We start from the raw sequence: 5,782 nt of genomic DNA, 5'->3' as shown, positions 1-5,782 counted from the left end.
CCAAAAAATAGGATCTGTGCTTTCTTCCAATAATTGTAGGGTTTCGTAGTTTACCCATAGATCTCCGATGCATCTGGAATTTATTTTGGTGTGAAGGGTAAGGTAAAGCACAGAGGAGCAACTGTCCCTATCACTCCTTTGCTGACTTATAGGGCCAATTTTCTCACATGCCAAATTCCTATGTGAGTTTTACCCTCCTTCTGGAATCTTCGCTCTGTTAGTGAATCATGGATCTCTGCATCTCGATACATCGTAAGTCGTAGAGCAAAGATTTTAAAAACACGAGGAAAATTTGACATAAGCTTGCTTGCAGTGGAAGCTTTTCACACCCAGCGCTCACTTTACGGGAGAGCAAGTAGAAAGCTGTACAGTGGTAAGGAAACTATCTGGGTGACTGCGTCTCAGGCTCTTTACCCACAAAGACTCCACGGAGGAGCGTGTGTAAGAATGACCACGCGCTAGCTACGAAGAGAGCATCATGGAATTCCCGGGGGCAGAAATCCCAGAATCCCATTCCCTGACCACACGGGGAATGTCCTTGTACAGGGTGAGATCAGTAACAATGGTTAAACAAAAAGACGATCCGCTAAGAAAAATTAAATCCGTATAATACACTATTTAGAAAATACGCTGAAAACCCTAACAGCAAAATTACTCTTCTCTGTTTTTTTTTTTTTCCTTTCCAGATGAGCTTAGCTTTACATTTATTTGATCAAATTCTAAAAGGTGATGGTGAAGGCTGTATTAAACCTAAAACTTTCTGGGAAGAAGTAAAACGTTTTAATGTTCCCTTTGCATCCAGGGGATATCTCAGTCTGGTTTTTCTCCCCTCAACCATCTTCTGTAACTCTCAGTAAAGCCTTATAGTTTTTTCCATGTAGGTCAGTACATTTTATAAAGCTAGCATAACTCCAGTACCAAATGCTTACTCAGACGATGCAAGAAAAGGGAATGCTATATTCATCACATTCACAAATATAGAAACAAAAGTCCTAAATAAAATCCTAGCAAGAAGAATGAAGTGGTAGATATCCAAACCAACTTGAGCTTATCATGGGAATTTTATCAGAGGGGATTTTTATGAATAAAGTTAATAGTATCCCTTTCTTGTTGCGGCATGTGAAAGTAGTTGTCATTCCCCCCCACCCTAAATTTAGAAGATGTATTGGAAGCTCTGGTCCCGGGGCATATGTATGGTTTCTTCTAGTTTACCTGTGGGCAACTAGGGGAAATAGTTATTTTCTCCAGAGGAACTGACACCGAGGTAAAAATAAGGCGTCCAAGTGACCGTGGGTTGGAAGAAATCTGACATTTTATGAAGACGCTTTTACAATAAACACTGTTTCAAATATAAGCTGCAAATCAGAAGGTCCAAGAGAGGCGGTTCCAAGTTCCAGGTACTAGGTTGCTATCGGGCTGCTTCTTTCTGGGCACCTGAGTGCTCTTATCCATCCCTGGTGGCCCCCACCAGACTGTTCCCGATCGGGCTCTGCTGATAGACAAATCTCCCGCCTGTCTCTGCCCACCGCCCTAGGGACCTTAGCTGGACCCTGACAGCCAAGACCTTGCCCTGCTGATGAGGTCCTGGAAGAGCGCCCTCTGCTGTCCCCTGGTGGTCACGCTCCCCTTGGGGCTGCAGTGAGGTTTGGGGCCACCTAGGCTGGGGCCACCTAGGATGAGGCCGGTGTAGACATCATGTGAGTCCCAGAAGCCACCTCCCTCCCCTGACGTATTCCCTATCGGTGTCCACTTTAGGGCTCTACACCCACCACAGGATGTCTGGACTCTTCCTGCTCCAAAGGCCTCCTTCACTGCCGATTTCTGTCTATTTTAGGGGAACCCTCAGGCAAGGTCGTGGAAGACACTCCCTTTTCCTTGCCAAGCCCCAAATCATCCACCTGTCCCCTTTCAAGCCTTAAGAAAAAGATTCGGAACTCCAAGAGAATCAGGCAGAGCGTGTGTCAACAAAGGCCCTTCATTTTCTACTGTTTGCTGTTAGACAACTGTGTCTCACACCAATTTCAGATTCTCCAATGGAGAGTTTTCACCCACTTTAGCCTTCTCGGGTGGTCGTAACAGAACACCACAGGCCGGGGGACTTACACTAGGTGACTGTGATTTCTTTCTCAAGCCCTGGGGGCGGGAACCCTGAGATCAAGGTACCAGCGGGGTTGGTGTGTGGCAGGGCCTTTCTTCCTGGCTTCCAAATGGCTCTCTCCTCACTGTGTCCTCACATGGCCCTTCCTCTGTGTGCCCATGAACAGAGGAACAGCTCTCGGGGGTCCCCTCCCTGTCTTCTACGGACACCAGCCCTATCCAGTTTGAGCCCGTGAACAGAGGAACAGCTCTCGGGGGTCCCCTCCCTGTCTTCTACGGACACCAGCCCTATCCAGTTTGTGCCCGTGAACAGAGGAACAGCTCTCGGCGGTCCCCTCCCTGTCTTCTACGGACACCAGCCCTATCCAGTTTGAGCCCGTGAACAGAGAAACAGCTCTCGGGGGTCCCCTCGCTGTCTTCTACGGACACCAGCCCTATCCAGTTTGAGCCCGTGAACAGAGGAACAGCTCTCGGGGGTCCCCTCCCTGTCTTCTACGGACACCAGCCCTATCCAGTTTGAGCCCGTGAACAGAGGAACAGCTCTCGGGGGTCCCCTCCCTGTCTTCTACGGACACCAGCCCTATCCAATTTGAGTCCCACCCTCACAGCCTCATGTAACCTTAATTACCCCCCTGAAGGCCCGTCTCCAAATGCTGTCACATGGCGGGCTAGGGCTTCAATATAGGAGCTGGGGTGGGGGACACAATTCAGTCCACAGCAGCATCCTTTGACTTGTTTCATAAAACCTAACAGGAGTGGGGAGCCTCCCACCCACCAGTTCTTGTATTAGGAGCTTCAGACAGAAAGCAGTTCATTCATGGTCAAGATCTGTGGCCACAACCAGGTCACAAGCCTCTCATCTACATCCTTTTTCTATATCTGTGCTGGTTTTCGTCCATTTTCATACACTCCAACTTCTCACACGCACATCACCCATCCACCCTTCTCTGCCCGGCTCTGCGCCCAGAAGGCTGACTTCTAGGGGCCGCCTTACTGGGGCTTCCTTGTCCTCTGGCTTCTGATTGGATCCAGCCAATGGGAGCCACTGGCCAAGATCCTGGGAGGGCGGAAGAGAGAGCCTGGAGTGTCGATGCCCCCCTGCTCTGCCTACCTGGCTGTGGGTCAGCAGGAGCTGGTTGTCCCGTGGCTGCAGCTCCAACCGGAACCTTTATAATTGCATATCATCATGGGCTCCCCACCCTCCTGCTTACCCTCAGCCTGCTTCTGTAAGTGGTCCCTTTGTCCCTCCCTCCTCTGCTGGCTGAGGCCATTGCCCGCTGTGCTGGATCTCAGTCGGCTCATCGGCTACCTTTACCTTCCTCTTAGGGACCCCGGGATGCTCAAAACACAGCTGGTTATCATGTGGCACCCCGACCTTGGGGAGGAGAGGGTCAGAATTCTTGTACTCCACGTCTGCAGCCCTGGAATCCAAGCTTGCTATTTCTGCCAGGCACAAGCAGAGACCCCCCTCTATCCAGGCTCCGGGGGCAGAGGCAGGTGCATCAAGGGGAAGTTAAAGCCTTCTTATCAGATCATCTCAAGTCAGTTAGGGCTCAGGGCCCTTATTCGGGGGCTGGGGGTGGGAGTGAACACAGTGGACCCTCTCTGAGGGCAAGGAACCAAGAAAACAAATTCACCCATCAAGCCAGGCAGCCTTGCTCAAGAAGGTCAAGCCCACAGGGAGAGAGTGCAGAGTAAACAAAAGGTCCCAAATGAAGGGCTTGGGACCGGGGCTTGGGTAGGGAGGATGGCCCTCTATGGAAACACTCACATCCTTGGCAGGGGTGGGAGCCCGTCTCTCTACTCCTCGCCCAGCGGTCCTTCCCCGGATCCTTCTCTATAAAGGCACAGGTCCTGCAGAGCTCACAGCAGGCTCGTGGCAACATCGATAGGAGACTCAATTCAGTGTCTGATCACGGAGATGAAACCATTTCTTTTTACGAGAAATCCATTTTTCAGGATTAGAAATGCGTTCCCCTTTCCTTCCTCCTCTTTTTATCTCTTGATTCTTTTCTTTTTCTGTTCTGATTAAATTTTGTCACCTTCCACCCTTCAACCTTTCTTTGACATCTGTTTGGATAGCACTTGGGGGAGCCAGTGGGTGGGAGAAACAGCGGAAACCCAGAAACCCAGATCTCTTTCCCGTAATTATGATCAGTCCAGCATTCCTGGCCTCTCGGTCACTCCCTCAAGGAGGTTAAAAGTAATTCGTACATCTGAGAACACATTTTGCTTGCCTATAACAGTTCCAGCAGGCACCACACATTTCCTCCCCCCACTGTCATGAGAACAATGCATCTGTTGACAAGGAGATAGATGGAAGGTCTTAAGATACGGATTGCCCCCATCCAGAGACATCTATAAAGTATCCTCTCTCCTTTTCTTAAAATCTAATATTTTAACTTATTTTAAGGTCCAAACTTATTTCATTATATCCATGCCCTACATGGCCATGCTTGTTTATATAGCTCTTCTCTTCCATCTCCTCCCTTTATCTAGCTGACTGCAGAGTCCAGCTTCGGGGCCTCCTTCCTAGCCTCCCAGGCTCTTGCATCAGGACCCCTTTGAGAACCTGAAGAAAGATATGGCTCCTCTCTCTAGGAATATGAACACACAAAACCGAATTGCCATGCCATCTCAGGGGTTCACAGGACTACAATGACGTCTGTCCATGGGCTACCTAGGGGCAGATTTTCTCAAACTATAGTCAGATTAGAACTCGTATCAGAACCCCGTGAGGTGCTGGTAAGGACAAGCGTGTTCTCCAAACCAACTGAAGACCTACTGAATCGGAATCTTTGGGATGGATGCCGGGGGTCCCCATGCTTAATCAACAATGAGGCCAACCCTATTCACCAAGAGCTTTGAGAAGCACTGCTAGGGACCCACCTAACCCCAATCCCCAAATTAATCTGATTATTTCTGAAACTGTTAAAATTATTTCACTCCCAACTAACCACGTCTTACGGGTCAATACATTCGTGACCTCTGAGCTTGACCTTAGCTGTAGGTGGAGAACTTAGATCATCCGATATTTTGTCCTCAGTATTACTTTAGTGTATTGTAATGCCAGCTCTTCTTTGTGAGGTCTTTGCTCTTGAAAGACGAACACGTCACTTGGACTGCTTTCCTCGGAGCTCTTACATTCAAGCGACAACAGTAAAAAATGACAATTAAGTTCTCACGTGAGATTGCGGCGCTACCAAGACTTGTTTCCATTAAAAGTCAAGCCTTGTTTTCATTAACACCAAATACTATTACCTTCTAAACCGTATCATTGTATTGCAAGGAGCGGTATCTGTAGATTATTTCATATGAGAAATTGAACCGAAATATCTAGGAATAGAGAAAACACACTGAAACAGGACTCCAGATTTTTTTGCATGGGACGACTCCAGTAGTGGAACAGAATAAACACACGCTCTAAAGACCTGAGGTCTGGAGGTGTTGCTACAAGAGGGGAATTTCTCTCAAGCTCTGTGTTTCACCATAAGACACATGGCAAATTCTGCATTCCTTGATATAACCTCTCTATATTCAAAAATCACAGGTTCCCCCTCATATTATCAAGTAAAATAAATAGGGAACGCGCTGTAATAATATAATAATATAATATAATAAAAATAAATGAGGGCGCTCTGCATTTATTCAGACCTGACACACCTCGAGGCACATTGCTCACAGG

Source organism: Ursus americanus, chromosome 1 (genome assembly GCF_024610735.1).
Source record: "Ursus americanus isolate L20-20 chromosome 1, mUrsAme1.1.p, whole genome shotgun sequence".
In the NCBI taxonomy this organism is placed as follows: domain Eukaryota; kingdom Metazoa; phylum Chordata; class Mammalia; order Carnivora; family Ursidae; genus Ursus; species Ursus americanus.
This window is presented reverse-complemented; position numbering follows the sequence as displayed.